The sequence below is a fragment of the Sapajus apella genome, unplaced genomic scaffold (assembly GCF_009761245.1).
Source record: "Sapajus apella isolate SASKATOON/1434 unplaced genomic scaffold, GSC_monkey_1.0 scaffold108, whole genome shotgun sequence".
NCBI lineage: Eukaryota > Metazoa > Chordata > Mammalia > Primates > Cebidae > Sapajus > Sapajus apella.
In genome coordinates, this window is record NW_022437048.1 from 6532214 (window position 1) to 6550092 (window position 17879).

Here is a 17879-nt window from a genome sequence, read left to right on the forward strand (position 1 = left end):
GAATGTGAAGTATTAAAGTCCCTACTTATTAAAGTATTAAAGTCCAACAATACCTATTATTGTATTGCTGCCTATTTCTTAATCTATATTAAAATTGGCTGTATATATTTTGATGTGCTAACATTGAGTGGAATACGTTTTTAATTGCTATATTCTCCTGATTAATTGACTCTTTTACCATCATGTAGTAACCTTCTTTACCTCTTGTGACCGTCTTTGACTTATAGTCTTTGTTTCTGATATAAATATAGTCACTTTTAGTCTCTTTTGATTTTTATTTGCATGGAACATCTTTTTCTATCCATTTACTTTCTGCTTATGTGTATCTTTAAATTAAAATGAGTATCTTATAGGCAACATGGTTGGATTTTTAAAAATACATTTAACGACTCTATGTCTTTTGATTAAAACATGGACTTTAGTAGTGTGTCAGGCAAATCTATAATACATTAGGAAATAACTGTAAATAAGAGAAAAGATAAATAAAATTAAAAACAAATATTCTGCAGTTAAGAAAGAATGAGGAGAATCTTTAAGGAGAGAAACTCTCTCACCAAACCATAGTTTGTAGTAGGAATAATATTATTCTATTCAGGAAACAAGGCTATAACCATTTAAGTAATAAATATACAATGGAATGTTTTTTGCATATGTGCCAACTTCTTTCTGTAAATATATTGTTCACCCCAGCAAAGAAAATTTTATTTTAAAGATTTTATATTTATAATTCATAAACAAGAAATTTTCTGAAGCACATTCTCTGGTAAGTTAGTGATATTTATTTTCTTTTTCTTTTTCGTTTCTTTTCTTTTTCTTTTCTTTTTTTTTTTTTTTTTTTTTTTTTGAGATGGAGTCTCTCTCTGCAGCCCAGGCTGGAGTGCAGTGGCATGATCTTGGGCTCACTGCAACCTCCGTCTCCTGGGTCCTGGTTCAAGCAATTCTACATTAGCCTCCCAAGTAACTGGGATTACAGGCAGAAGCCACTATGCCTAGCTAATTTTTGTATTTTTTAGTTGAGTTGGGGTTTCACCATGTTGGCCAAGCTGCTGTTGAACTCCTGACCTCATGATCCTCCCACCTCAGCCTCCCAAAGTGCTGGGATTACAGGCGTGAGCCACTGTGCCCGGCCAATAATATTTTCTTACTGTCATTGGCGGGTTTCTTGCTTCAGTGTGATTGGGGAGCAGAATAAATTTTTCTCTAATTACCAGTTACATTCCTCATCTGGATTTGATCTGAATTGGCCAATTCCTTCCCAGTTACGAAACAAGTTGGATATATGTGACCTGAAGTAATAGGGACCTTATGTAACATTATAGCCTTCAGAATGTGGCTAGTTTCTTAGAGATTCTTTTAATAGTAACAGTATAAGACTGGCTGAGTATAATCCTGGATAAAAAATATGGAAAACTGCAACTCTATTGACGATGCTCATTATTTTTTATCACATATTATTTGTAATGAATGTATACAAATGATTGGTAAATGTTCTTTTTCTATGTTACTTTATGTATAGTATTTAATCCTAGAAGAACAAACTTTTCAAAATCTACCTATAAAGTAGATGTATAGTAAGTATTATAGAACATTTCCAAGTGCTCTTGGAAATGTAATGAGAGTAAGAAAGAATAGTTTTCACTAAAAGGCTATAGCACAGAGCATAAATTCCTTTTTTTTTATGCACCTGAGGAAGATGGCCTTTTCTACAAATTCCATAATTTTTTCAGTCAAAAATAAATTTACCATCAGCTATCTTTTAAAAGCCTTTTTATTTTTGAGACAAAGGATTGAAAATCATAGGCTCATTATAAGCTCATTTTCTCATAATAAGGAAATCTTAATATATAAAAATCAGGAAGTTCATTAATGATGTGAGAGAGAGAGAAAACACCAATAACAAACAGAAATTCTTTGTTTTCTTTTGAGATTACTCTCTCCTTTGTCTTCAATTAAGGTTATTATTCAATTCTTTCTTCTCAAAATTGGTGTTTCTGGGAAGTCAATAACACCAGAAGAAGAAGAAAACTATATAATAAATATGTACTTCAAATATATGAAAAGATATACAAATGTATTGTATAAAATATATCTACATATATGCATATGTGTGTTTATGTGTATATATATATATATAAGAGTCATACCAGCTAAAAATTATGAAAAAAATGAATAATTAGAAAAGTACTATTTTTGAAAATTCTCATGAAAGAATTGATTCAGCAATGGATCAAAAATCAGAGTTAAAACTATTAAATGAAAATGATAGAAGGTAAATACTTGCATATTTCAAGGATCTCACCCCTCCGGAAACTGGTGTTATTTACTACTAGCAGCACCCTTCACTAAGAGAAATTTTAAGAATATACTTCAGAAAGAGGAAAATGGTCCCAGGAATATTTGAGTTTCAGAACATAAAATGCCTATTTTCTGCCTTTTCCAGCCCCACCAACCCAGAAAAAAGAGAAAGGAAAGTGCATAAAAAAAATAAACATGTAAATGTGGCAATTATTTTGGACAATTCTTACAACTGGATTCAAACAATCTGAATTAATTTTAGTGAAAGTTACCCAAAGTATTTTATAGGGTATCTAGTCCATTTGAACTTTTAAACTGCTAAAGCAAATTTCTTATTTTTCAAATTGTCAACAAAAAGAGTCAAACTCTGTAAGATATTTGAAGTGATTTATTCTGAGCCAAATATGAGTGACCTTGATCATGGCCTGTAACACAACCCTCAGGAGATCCTGAGAACATGTGCCCAAGGTGGCTGGGGTACAGCTTGGTTTTATACATTTTTGGGAGACATGGACATTTTTAGATATAGTGAACACCAAGTTTCTCTTCAAAGAATCAGTATGTCAGTGTGCTTAGCTCTCTTATTCTTTAATTCTCCATTTTAAAGTTTAACTTTCTTGTAGTTTCAGGAAACAACCTTTTCCATCAGTTTTTATCAGCAGTTCACATCCATTCCCCCAGTCCCCTGCCTTGTCCTGACTCATCCCGGTCACCTGTTCTGGTCAACTGCTCTGGTCACCTGCTTTGACCTGCCTGTAACTGTCCTTCCCGCCAAACTACCCATACTGCTACTCCAGCTGATACCCCTGCTCCCTTTAAAATAGCCAATCAGAATTAGACTAGACTGTGTGGTCTAACCCTAGCCAATAGGTGAATGACACAGCAGTAGGGGCTGCCTCCATCAGGCATAAGTCCCCCTTCCCCTCACTTGTCCAGGTGTATGCTTGCCACTGTTCCATCTGTGAGCTGCACCTTTCTATAGAAGTAAGTTGCCTTGCTGAGGAAATTTATATTCTAGTGCTACTTCTTTTATGGCACCGAAAATTTATATATAACAACATCAATCAAATACATTTTGGATGTATATTGGTTTGATTGGGTTCAGAAAGGCAGGACAACTTGAAGTGGGAAGGTGAGGTAAGGGCTTCCAGGTTATAGGTAGATTTAAACATTTTCTGGTTGACAATTGGTTGAGTTAATCTAAAGACTTGGGATCAACAGAAAGGAAATGTCTAGGTTAAGAAAAGGGTTTGTGGAGATCAAAGTTCTTATTATGCAGATGAAGGCTTCAGGTAACAGGCTTCAGAGAGAATGGATTGTAAATGTTTCTTATCAGACCTAAGGTCTGTGTTGATGTTAATACTGTAGGGTATAATGAGGCATGTCTAACCCCAACTTCCTATCATGGTCTAAACCAGTCTTTTGGGTTAAATTTTAGAGTTCCCTGGTCTAGGAGGAAGTTCATTCAGATAGTTGGAGGGCGTTAGAATTTTGTTTTTGGTTACATTCTCCTTCATCTGGCAAGATTTGCAAGAGACATCAGTGGCCAACAAATCTTTATTTTGTCCCATAATATTACTAGTTTGGCATGGCTGCTGCTCTGGGTCCATCCTGCTATTGATGGGACTTCCCATAGCCAAAGGTCTTAGAATCAAAAGCCAAATAAATGTTCTAGGCCAAATAGTAATAGATGGAGACAGGTATTTAATATCTCTTAAAATTATTAAGTAAAAAGCCAACAAAAACTAAATGCAAAAACTGACTTATCCTTAACTTCTATGCATTGAGCTACTGTAATCTAGGTTTTAGTATAGACTTATAGCAATTTGCTATACAAAAACATAAGCAGTGTTCTGAAAAAGACATTTAAAACAATGTCTGTCTCTACAACTCATATCTGGGAGTATTATCCCCAGGAGACTTTGTCACAAGATATCTTTATCCTGCCAGTAAATATTTTATTTTAATTCTACAGGAAGCAGAAAATTCTATATGATTGGGTTGGATGCAAAAGTGGCACTTAATAGCTTAGATTGAAAAGTCTCTTCTTTTGTCAACTATTTAGGCATCTTTGTACCCCTCCTTCAATTGGATCTTGATCTAATTCTATCCCTCAAAACCAACACTTACAATATCATGCACCCACCTCTTCTGTGAAAGTCCCTGGGCCCAGAGAGAGGATGCTTGTACAGTTTTATCAGCAGAGCATTTGCAGAAAAACAGATCAGGTCCAGTGGGATGCCAAATAAGGGATATTTGAATCTCTGGTCTTCAGAATATAATGATTTTTTGTTTCCTTGGAAGTAAAACAAGGAGAAATAAATAATATTAATATTTTGACAATCAAAATATTTGTGTGTTAGAAACAGAAAAAGGAGACTATTCCATTAGGGCACCAATTAAAGATATGAACAAAAATTATCATCTGGTGCTTTCTAGAGGATTATTGTAGCTAAGAAATAATTCATGATTCAGCCAGGCATGGTGGCTCACACCCGTAATCCCAGCACTTTGGGAGGCCGAGGCGGGTGAAACCCCGTCTTTACTAAAAATACAAAAAATTAGCTGGGCATGGTGGCGCGTGCCTGTAATCCCAGCTACTCAGGAGGCTGAGGCAGAAGAATTGCCTGAACCCAGGAGGCGGAGGTTGCGGTGAGCCGAGATCGCGCCATTGCACTCCAGCCTGGGTAACAAGAGCGAAACTCCGTCTCCAAAAAAAAAAAAAAAAAAAAAAGAGAGAGAAATAATTCATGATTCAATCTGTACTCAAAAAAAAGTTAGTGCTGAAATCTAGTATCAAGTGTTACACTTTATCTCTGAAACAATTTCTCTTTCTTTAGCCCTACTTTTCTATTAAAGAGAAATTAAAATGAGATCAATTTGTGTGCAAAATTTATACTTAGCCTGATTATTTGCATAAAATGCAACAAGAATTCATTTGCTGTATAGGCTTCTTTTAAGTTGGCTTTGTGGGAACTTTATCTAAAAATGATGTTTCGGTCAAAGTCTTGGTAAAATAATCAGTCTCTCCAATTGTTATGTTTTAAAAATCTCTTAATAAACTTATACAAATAGCTATATTGCCATAAAATCACAATCCAATTTTTGCAGAACTCAGAAAGGTAAATTTGCTTATAAACAAATATACTTCACCCAAATAACTCAAAAGAGGTTTTTTTTTTACCTGTCTTTAACCAGAGCAGCAGCCTTCCAAACAAGAGGTTTGTTCACCTTGGAACTGCCATTTACATGCCAAGTAGCACTTGTTAGAGGAGAGCTGTCTATCAGGCACTATAGAAGTTAGCAGCTCTTCACATAGAATTAGTTCTAGGGAGAAAAAAGAAAAAAAAAATGCTTCTTGCTCATGAGTATCTGCTCCTTGTATTCCCAGGTGGCAAGATCCTATGAAAATCATTTTTATTTTATCATGGAACTCTTTTAGGCACCATTATTTTCATTAGCACAGGGGGAGCTTCAGTTAATGATAATAAATGCTCCTGAAGTGGAAATTCTCTAGTCTAGTAATTGTCATTGAGAAATACTCACAGTCTTTTGCTGTAAGCCCTGATACATGCTCCACAAAGGACTATGAGGTAGAGAATTTGTCCTGTCTAGCACTGTACTTTAGCATCTACCCTGTATTCTGTGAGCTCAGGCAATCTTACTAGTTCCTGTAAGTGTGTCCAGTGAACATTTTAGTGTGTCCAGTGAACATTTCTCAAAGGGCAGATTTACATGCCTTTAGCTTTATAGTACTAGATAGAGAAAACATCCCCCTGTTAGATACAAAACCCATTTTTATAAGACGTTTAGGTAAAAGAATTATAATTACCTTACATAAAGCCTGTTCAAATATCTTAAATTTCATAACTCTAGTGACCTGTATATTTTTAGGTCCTGGTCTCAGGAACTCTTTTTCCCTATCCCCCAGAAAATTTTGCCTTTTCTGGGGTTTGGGTTCCCAGCAGGGAATTGCATCTGTAGGACCCATGAGGGACAGCAAATTTGATAAGACTTCTCAAACAGTTGTATGATTCCATTGGAGGGGCACTCATGCAAAAGGGGCGCCCAAATTTACCATGGCCTGGGTAACAGGCATGTTCAGTGGGAAGATAGCCAGTCATCATAAACCCAGTCCCACATGACTTGCAAATGCAGCATATTAACCACTTCAGATGGAGTGTTTCACTTTGTATTATATGGCAGTCTTCCTCTCAAGGCAAACAGATTTTATGGTGGCATTATCTGGTCCACTAGGCTGGTTGAAATAGCCAGGAATAACCTCCTGTGCATGTGGATCACATACACTTATCAGTCATTGCTAAATACTGAGCTGTGGGTCCTGCATCTACCTGAACAATCTCTTTAATTCTATAGCCTTTAAAATTAAGAATTTTGTCTTTAAAGTGGTGATTTTTGCAATCCACTATGGTAGATTTTTCAAGAAGCTGATGATACCAATTTAAAAATGGAACACTTCTTTTACATTGTACCTTCTGCTTTTGATAGTTATGTGGTTTTGCCCTTCCCCCTATATCAACTATCATCTTTGTAACCACAGGTCTCAGAGGTAACTTTTGTTGCCCTGGCTTAATTTTTTTTCATCTATTTCATTTTTCCTTCATTTTAAAGTGGCTCTTAGTTTCTGAACTAAAAAAAAAATACATTTTTAAGCAAAATTTTCATCCTTGTGTTTTATAAACCTCACCAAAACCACATTTTACTCTCCTTCTATTTTAACTTAGTAACTCAAATTCTCAGTAAAATAAAGACAAAAACAAGATTACTTAATTTATCATAACATGACTTTATGATTTTAAATTACTGGAGAAAATTTTCAGATCAAATTTACCAAATTAATTTTATCAAAGATTGCCAGGGTCATGTGAATTAAAGAGCATAGGTGATAGCATCTACCAGTCTAATAAGCACTTACATTTTTAAAAGTCAATATTAGCTCTTTCATATAGTTCAGTAATGAAATACCACTTCCACATGATACATTATAAAGATAGAGATATAACAGGGATGCAGAATAAAATAGGTTGAAAAGATATTTAATTTGTCTGTTTTAAAAAAAAAATCTCTCCCTTACTTTAGATTATTAATTAAAGTTATAGGAGCCAACCAAAGATGAAGGAGAGTTACCATCCAAGGCCTTTTCAAAAGAGAGGAACTGTGGGGGCTGGGTGTGGTGGCTCATGCCTGTAAATCACCTGAGTTAAGGAGTTTGCCATCAGCGTGGCCAACATGGTAAAATCCCATCTCTACTAAAAATACAAAAATTGGCCAGGCACAGCAACACATGCCTGCAACCCCAGCTACTCTGGAGGGTGAAGCAGGAGGATTGCTTGAACCCAGGAGGCAGAGTTTGCAGTAAGCTGAGATTGTGCCATTGCACTCCAGCCTGGGCTACCAGAGTAAAATTCCATCACAAAAAAAAAGGAGCTGAAGCAGCAGGGTAGAGCTGAGATATAAATCTGAATAATGTCAAAAAGAAACAGATTATAGAATTTAAAAATGAAAAACTTCTTACATTAAAAGTAACTCAATATTTTTAATGAGAACTTGTTTTAACCAATTCTGTCATTTTGTATTAATGTATTTTTAATATCAAAGACACATCTCTAGAAAGTCTGATTATTTCTTTTAATTATAGCCAACTGAATTATACCATCTTTTTTTTAAATTCCTTTTACCAACCTTATTATGACTTACATAAACAATCCATGACATGCTTGGACTTTCTGTTTTGTCCTAAATATTCCTCTTTCTTGAAGAAGCAGTCATCTTATTTTAAGACAAAAAAATCATTGTACAACATTCTCACATAAAATCATTTTCTTTTTAACCTTCCTTACCAAAAATATCTCTTTATATCTATAACTTTATCTCCCTTTTATTTCCTGGTTCTTTTTAACTTGTTTTATATATAACCACTAAATAACTTTTAAGTTAGACAAAAATATTTACCTTTCAATAAAAACATATTTTAAAAAAATGTTTCTTAAATAATTTTTAAATTGGAAATTACCAAGACATTTATAAGTATCTATTAATATAACCTTAGAATCCAAATTATATGGCAAATTTGTTACAGCTGTAGAAAATAATAAAAGTTTCCTCTTCAAAGTTTCTTATGAATAAATAATAGTTTCTTTAAAGGTTAATTTACTGTAAAGCTTTTGCTAATAAACTTAACATAGCTGTTAGTCATAATAAAGAAATAAATGCATCCTGTGTTCTTAGTTCTTACACTTTAACCTAGATATTTGCCCTGACATGCCTGGACAAGCCCAGGCAAGTCTTAGGTCCTAGCTTATTCCCTTTCCTTATTTGGAAATGTTATCATTCTGTAAGCATTCCTCAAGTTACTTCCTCTTTTCCTTTGTTCTTCCCTGCCTTTACTTCTTTAGAAAATTTTCAAGTTTCTAGCCAATCAGATCAAGCATAGAATATAAGGTCCCATTCCAGCCAATGGAAACTGAACACAGCAGTAGGGTGATTGCATCAGGTTATGAAAGTTATAAATGTCCCTGTCTCCTTTGTTCAGGTGTGCTCGCATGCCAAGACTGCTGGTGAGTTGCACCCTTCCTGCAGGAAGTTAACTAGCCTTGCTGAGTGATCCATTGTCTCAATGTGGATTTTTCACAACATTACAAGCCTGTTTCCAACAACAAGAATTTGTTTCATTACATTTACTTGATTAATTCATTTAATAGTTTACCTAGATTATTTATGAAAGTTAATTCCTTGTTAACCATTTTTATAACCCACAAATTTTAGGTGTTTACCTAAATAAAGAGACTTATGGTTAAGTATAAGTATTATTTGTTACCAATAACTCAGGATTTAGCTGTTTTCATTAAACCAACAGTATTAAATATTTTATTTATTAAAAATTACACCAGCAAAGATCATTCTATTTTGGGCTGGATCTATAGTTTTATAACCCTTAGGGCAAATTTTGACACCTTTAGTATTCTGCAGGGATAAGTATGAAACCATTGATTGATCAATAAATGTAAACAAAAATGCTAACAATTCTTAATACATTTCTAATGTTATTTTACCTGTATATAGAATAGAAAGATCAATTTTAAAGCCAGCTTATTTATTAAAGATTTTACTTAAGCCATGTGAACTTGTAAAAGCATTTGACTTAGTCTTTTTTTCTAATAAAGTATTTGATTTAAGCACTTTTATTTTTTTCTTTCAGCCAATTAATTAGAGCTTTTTAACATATATTTAGTAGTAAAACATTATGTGCGCAATATATAAATATATAGACGTATTAGGCATGCTAATAGAAGTACATCTCATAGATTCATAAAACTTTTTTATTTCCTATTTTAGACTTCTAAATTCTTCATAACCTGTTTCATTACCCTAGGCAGTTGTCAGCTTTATAGCCCTAAATTTGCATATTAAAGGAAACAACTCTTAGGTGAAAAATCAGATAGCAAAATTTACATCTCAAATACAGAGAGAAAGTCAGCTGGAGGGAAATTAGAATGGATGTAATTGCCAAGTTAAACATAAAATTTAGAAAACTATAATAGAACCCACACTGTGTCCTGGGTCTCCAAACAGAATTATGAGGCTAGACGATGCTTTTACTTTTCTTTTTTAATGAAGACATTTCTCTAAGTGTCTATGCTATACTCTCTTATATTAAACATCCAAGTGTGAAAAATCAGACAACACAATACAAAAATAAGCAGGTTAAAATCGGAGGGAAAACTTGTCTGTTTTCTCTGGGGACTCCATAAAGAAAATGACATTTCTCCCCAAAAAAGAGTCTGGTGCCTTCTCTGTTTTCTTTTTCTTTTCTTTCTTTTTTTTTTTTTTTTGAGACAGAGTCTTGCTCTGTCACCAGGCACCAGGCTGGAGTGCAGTGGTGCAATCTCAGCTCACTGTAATCTCCGCTTCCTGGGTTCAAGCAATTCTCCTGCCTCAGCCTACTGAGTATCTGGGACTATAGGTGTATGCCATCATGCCCAGCTAATTTTTGTATTTTTTAGTAGAGACGGGGTTTCACCATGTTGGCCAGGATGGTCTCGATCTCTTGACCTTGTGATCCGCCTGCCTTGGCCTCCCAAAGTGCTGGGATTACAGGCGTGAGCCACAGCACCCAGCCTCTCTGTTTTCTTTAAGGAATCTCAGGCTGTTAAAAACTATTTAAGAAAAACTTTCTGAAGAAAACGGTCATAGGAGAGACAACAAAATCAAAAAACATAAATACCTTTCAAATACACACACACACACACACACACACACACACACACACACACAAACATCCTATAGCTTTTATTTCAGAACTCTAGCCATGAGATATTAATACAAATTCATAGGCTTGCAAAAAAATAAAAAAAAAAAAAACGGATTAAAACAGTGGTTTTTATCTCAGTAGAAAAGTAACAGCAGATTTGAAACAGGCAGAAAATAGAATAGAGAAAAAGAGAATTTAGGAACTTTGTAGTTGCAGGTTGACCTTAAGATTCCTTTGTCTTGATGTAAATGTGCACAAAGACCATAAAATGTCTACTTTACACAAACACTTGCAAGTAGAGATGCCATAAAACCAACAGAGTGCCCCAAAGAGGGTTATTCTCCCTTTTTTCTCCTGATTCTTTGTGTTTCCCGCTTTTTTTGAGGGAAGAACTGAGGTATGGCCTAGGGTTTTAGTGTGCTGGGACACTAAATTGTGGAGATCAATTGAGAGATTGTGGTATGCTGGTTGTGGGTAGATTCCACAGTGTGTCACCTGTGAGTCTTTCCTGCCCTATTGCATGTCTCAGTTTCTCTTTCCAGAGGTTTAAGCACCTCCCTGAGGGCTCAAAGCACAGAGTGACCAGCCCCCTATATGTGCTTCCTGGACAAGCCATTTTAAACTAATTTTGTTGGGGGCTCCCTGTAGGGCTGCTGCATCACTGAGGTTCAGCCCCCTAGACATTCCTACTTGGCCCCCTGGTCACTTAGGGGTAATTTTCAGCTTTGAACAGCAAAATGCCCTTTCTCTTCGGAGCTTAGAAAACTCAGTCTCTCATTTATCTATGAAAATGACAGCTGAATTTCTCATGCAAATGTACATATAAGCCAAATTGAGATTAATATTGGGAGATAAAGCAATGGAGGAGACCCTTTAGAATGCATCTTTGAACTAGAATGAGGATCCTAAACAACTGCTTAGGAGGCAAACAAACAAACAAACAAACAAAAAACTAGCTCAGAATAAAATCAAAGACCGTCAATCAAAGGGAGGTTTGGGGGTCAGGAGGACTCACCATTTCCATCAGAGGAGAAGATCAAAGTTAGGGTGGCTTTCAATGGGCCCCTGCTGTTACCTTAGCTCCAAGTTTGGGCAACTTCTTCAGGGTCCCAAGTCTTCTCTGAGGCCCCTCCTGTTTGAGCACCAAATTATTTAAACGAATCAAACTCTGTAAAATATTTGATAATTTATTCTGAGCCAAATATAAGTGACCATGACCCATGACACAGCCTTCAGGAGGTCCTGAGAACATGTACCTGACGTGATTGGGGCACAGTTTGGTTTTGTAACCAGATCAGCTGCAGGTTCTTGGCCTCTCTAAGCCTGAAGAATGGGAAAGGGGGCCTCGGTGTTGCGGTGGGTGTTACAACTCAGATAAAACTCACGGAGTTTTATCTGAGTTGTAACAAAGAATATGCCATAGTGCAGTTTATTAGGCAGAGTGAAAGGACAGCTTCCATGCCATGGAAGGGGACCCAGAGGGGGTGCCACTCCAGGCTTGGGTAGCTAGAGCTTTTACCCCTGAATTACTCCCTCCCCATTCATGTTCTCATCCAGTGAGAGGGGTTTTTTCAACCTTTCTCTGGATTCATTGATTTTTGAATCCTATACCAGATTGGCTACTGTTTCCAAACCCTGAGTCAGGGAGCCCCCACGTCCAGGGGCCAGAGGTAGGAAAGATTCCTGCCCTTAAAGCCCCTCAGAGCCAGAGGTGGGAAAACTGGAAACAAAAGCCCCTAGCTGGCCAGGAGTGGGTAAAGTTCCTCTAACACGGTCCCTCAGTTTACACATTTTTGGGAGACAAGAGACATCAGTTAAATGCATTTAAATTGATTTTACTCAGTTCAGAAAGCAGGACAACTCAAAGTAGTGGGGAGGGATGGTTTCCAGGTTATTGCTAGATTTCAGATTTTTCTGGTTGACAATTTGTTGAGTTAATCTAAAGATGTAGGATCAATAGAAAGGAAATGTGTGGCGTCAGATGAGAGACTGTGGAGATCAAAATTCTTGCTGTGCAGATGAAGGCTTCGGGTAACCGGCTTCAGAGAGAATATATTGTAAATGTTTCTTACCAGACTTAAGGTCTGTGTTGATGTTAATGCCAGAGGATATACTGAGGCATGTCTGACTCCAACTTCCTGTCATGGCCTGATCCAGTCTTTCAGGTTAAATTGTAGAGTGCTCCGGTCTAGGAGGGAGTCCATTTAGATGGTTGGGAGGACTTAGAATTTTATTTTTGGTTAACAAAATAGACACTATCAGATTTTTAAAAATCCAATAAAGCCAAAGTATTCTATTGAAACTAAAAATTTCACATGATTTAGTTTTATCCTCAAACTTTTTCAATCACTTCAATTAAATGATTATATAGATTAATATAAACACATTAACTTTTGATGCTCTTTTAAGGTTATTTAAAAAGTAAGTACTCATGTAAGCCTAAATAAGGAAAACAACCATCATCACCTCCATTTGAGAGGACTGGAAGGTGAGTTGCTGTATAGATAATTAGAAAAGTACTATTTTTGAAAATTTATATTAAACAGTGAACAGTCAGTTTTAATTTGAGTCAAACATTCTGAGAAGGAGTTGGGCCAAAGGAATATACTTACAACATAAATGTTTAAGAGTGGAGTGGAAGGTTGCTATTGACTGAATGTTTATTTCCTCTAAAAATTCACATGTTGTAGCCCTAATCTTCAAAGTTTGAAGATGGGGCCTTTGGTAGGTAATTAAGTGTTGAGAGGGGAGCCCACATAACCAGATTGTGCCTTTATAAGAAGGAGCTATCTTCCGCTCTCTGTTCTTCACCATGTGAGCATTCAGTGAGAAGATGACCATCTATAAACCAGGATGAAAGCCTTCACCAAGAACTTGACCATGCTGGCAACCTGACCTGAAACTTCTCAGATTCTGGAACTCTAAGAAGTAAATATCTTAGTTTAAGCCTCCCAGTCTATGGTAATTGTTGTAGCAGCCCTAATAGATTAAGTCACAGGGAGACAAGGGGGACTGGATCAGATTAACAAAAGTACAAAGCAGTGTGAGAAAGAAAGTTACAAAGTTAATGACTCAGGCTCAGTTGTTCCTGAGATACACAAGGAGCGTATGGTACTATAAGATTAGCATTGAAACTCTTATAGGAGAGGATAGGCAGTCTGTCCATTGCTGTAGTTCGGGAGTCTTTGCTTGATAGATAAAGGATCAACGGAGGCTGGGCATGGTAGCTCACACCTATAATCCTGGCACTTCGGGAGGCCTAGGTAGGTGGATCACTTGAGGTCAGGAATTTGAGACCAGCCTGATTAACATGGTAAAACCCTGTCTCTACTAAAGGTACAAAAATTGGCCAGGCACAGTGGCTCACGCCTGTAATCCCAGCACTTTGGGAGGCTGAGGCAGACGGATCACAAAATCAAGAGATCGAGACCATCCTGGCCAACATGGTGAAACCCTGTCTCTACTAAAAAATACAAAAATTACCTGGGTGTGGCGGTGCATGCCTGTAATCTCAGCTACCCAGGTGGCTAAGACACAAGAATTGTGTGAACCCAGGAGGTGGAGGTTGCAGTGAGCTGAGATGGTGCCACTGCACTCCAGCTTCGGTAATAGATGAAGACTCTATCTAAAAAAAAAAAAAAAAAAAAAAAAAAATGGTGGGTGTGAGGGGTGATCAGTGGCCAGCTCTTGTCATTCTCATTTCCAGGTGGAAGAGAAACTGTTCTTGACAACAACACAATTTCTAGATCTAGTTTCTCATACAAAATGTCCTGTTGCTTACAGTCTGCTTCCATTTACCTATACCACCTAATCGTAGCTCTTCTTTAAACAATGTATGTGTCTGTGTGCGTGTGTGTAGTTTAGGGAAATCCTTTTGTTTTTTTTTTAATGTATTTAAAATCCATATTTTTATGTCTAAGTTTCAGTTTATTGCCATTGTAACCATTGCAATGAGTTTTTTTTTTTTTTTTTGTATTTTTAATAGTTGAACTTTTGAAAATGCTTCATTTCCTTCAGGATTAAAGTCTAATTTTGTACACTAAATTTAGATGAGTAAGTGTTGGCAAAGAAAATATAATTTCCTTAGTGTGTTAGTTGGGGCCTTTGGGAGATTATTAAGTCTTGAGGATGGAGCTGTCATAATCAGGTTGTGTCCTTATAAGAAAAGACTTGAGAGCTCGTTTCCTCCCTCTGCTCTCCACCATGTGAGAACACAGTGAGAAGACAACTATCTGTAAACCAGGAAGAAAGCCCTCATCAAGAACTTGACCATGCTGGAAGCCTAACCTGGGACTTCTCAGCCTTTAAATAAGACTTGTGAAAGGAACTCCAGATTATGCCCTTATAAGGCACGATAGCCTTCTACTATTAAAAGTACTGGGGCTAAATAAAATGAATGTGAGTAGGGAAAACAGAAAGAAATCTTAAAATTTTCAATTAGGATACTTTTTCTGGTGATTTTAAAATTTACTTTGAAGCATTCTGTTTTAGAATTATGTCTTTTTGGACTAAATTCCAAATCTGTAAGGTATTTCTCTGCTTTTTTTCCCCAAAGATGTCAGTACATTTATATCATATTGTGGCCGTAAGAAATGTTTCTGAGATTTGAAACTGAGCCTTTCATGGTCTATACTCTCAAGAGGCTACTGTGTTGCAGTACTTGGCTATATCTGAGGTGCTCATAGTCATGGCTATCACTTTCCCACTTACATTGTCCGCTTTAAATATTGGTGAACAGCAGCAACATTAATTTGTTTATCTTTTTTCTCCTTAACAATGAAAAGTATAGTCCCTCATTGAATACCAAACATAATACTTAAGTAAGTCCAATCTCATATTTTATTTCCTATAGCTGTTAAATATTATTTCTTTATATCTCATTATTTTCAGAGATCTTGATGACATAGAAATGAGATCATGAAATTCTGAATAAAATAGATGAATCAGTGGCAGAAATAAAGAAATATGAAATATATACAATGATTTGCTCCCTATTCTTATTTAATGCTGCAATTGTGGAAAGCAGGAGGGCTGACATTGATCATTTAAAGTAAAGGGTAATTAGTGGCTGTAGAGGACTTGGGTTGGGAGTGGGTGTTATCTGCTATGGTATGTTTCCTATAAAGTTTTAAAAAAATGTCTCCATGGAGGCTGATTCTGGTACAGGAGGAAAAAAGACATTATGTGAACTAGCAGGCACAAATACTGTTCAACAAGACCCTTAATATTTGATAATGTCATGCCCCAAAAGAGATCTTTTGCAATCAGATGGTAAACAGACATGACCTAAAGTTTGATTTTGAAATCAGGCTGTTTTTTATCTTTCCCCCTCCTAGGATGCTTTATGTAGTAATAATATTTTAATGACAAAATAATCATAGTAATCATTAGAATTTTTTATTTATTCCTCACTAGCCACCATCTAATATGCAAAGCTCTTTATGTGAATTATCTCATTTAATTCCAACAGCAATCTTATGAGGTTGGCAATATTGTTACTGACCTGTTTACTGTCAGAGAAATTGAAAGACAAGATAACATGGCTAGTAAAACCATAATTTGTCTACAGTGAGCTAACTCTAGATCACATGTTCTTGATCACTTTTATATTTTTATAATTGAAATTTTAGTTTTGATTGAGATAACTGTATATTCACATGTGGTTTAATGAGATATTACAGAGAAATCATTTGTGCACTTAGCCCAGTTTTTCCCAGTGGTAACATTTTGCAAAATTATAGTATCATATTACAAGTATATTGACTTTCATACAATCCACCAGTCCTCAGCTTTACTTGTACTCATGTGCATGGGTGTGTGTTTTATATTCTGTATGATTTTATCATCTAAGTTCATGTATTTGCCACCACAGTCAAGATACCGAACAATTCTCATACCACAAAAATCCTGCATGTTAACCTTTTATAAACGCATTCATCGCCCTCTTATCCTTTCCTCATCCCTAACCCTGGGCAACCACAAACCTTCCCTCTATTTCTAAAGTTCTGTCATTTTAAAAAAATCTTATATAAATGTAATCATATAGAATGTAAACTTTTGTAACTGACCTTTTTCACAGGAGATTCATTGATATTGATGCCCTTATCAACAATTCAATAATTTATTCATTTTTATTGTGATTTAGTATTGCATGGTGTGAATGTAGCACTGTTTAAGTATTTACCTGCTGAAGGACATCTGGGTTATTTATAGTTTTTGGCTATTACAAATAAAGCTACTCTGAATGCTTCAGCTTGTTGTATGAAACAAGTTTCCTTTAGCTTATATAGTAATTTAATGTCTAATTTTGTAAGAAACCTCGAAACTGTGTTAATCAGGGTGTTTCCGGACCAAACTGAGGACTGTGCTGCTTATTCTCATGGCCCAATAACAAGATGCAGATAAACTGGGAAAGACCAACTCAAAATTACAATGTTTTTCAGAGCTTATGTACCCTCTAAGATACATGTTTATGTGTAATTGTGCATTCATCAAAAGATGTAAGTGGTTAACTTCTAATCTGTAACTAAGATCTGAGTCCTGAATACCTTCCTCTGAATCTTCAGTAAGTTTATTTAATTGAAATGGGTCCAGGTGCTGGAGTGACTACCCTTGTCTTGTCTCTTGCTAAATCATGGAGGTTTGGGGAGTTCCTTCAGACCCCAATAAACTTGTTTGTGGAGGTCTGGGGAGGAAAGGCCTGGGCAAAACTCTTGGTGGGCTTTTGTTACATTCCAGCATTTGTATAAGGGCACTGGCTCCATCAGCTTTAAATATTTAACTTAACTATTCAGTCAGTGTTGAAACAGTTGTTACAGAGGCCGGTGCTAGTGAGACCTGGCCTGCCATAAAGGTTCTCCAGAGAGACACGACCAATAGGCCTCTTACAGAGATAAGAGTGTGTGTCTCTTACAGAGATAAGAGAGATGAGAGAAGAGTTATTAGGGAAATTGGCCCATGTGATTATGGAGGCTGAGAAGTCCCATGATAGGCTGTCTGCAAGCTAGAGAACCAGGGAAGCCAGGGGCATGTCTCATCTAAATTTGAAGGCCTCAGAACTGGAGAAGTTGATGCCGTAACTCGTGGTCTGAGGCTGAAAACCTGAGAACCTATAGAGAGTGGTGCTGGCACAAGTCCTGGAGTCCAGAGGTCAGAAGACTTAGATCTAGATTTTTGATATCCATGGGCAAGAGAAGAAGTGTATCCCAGCTTCAGAAGAAAGAGAGCAAATTCACATTTTCCTCTTGTTTGTTCTATGTGGGCCACAAACTGGTTGGATGATACCCACCCACGTTAACAGCAGAATTGTTCT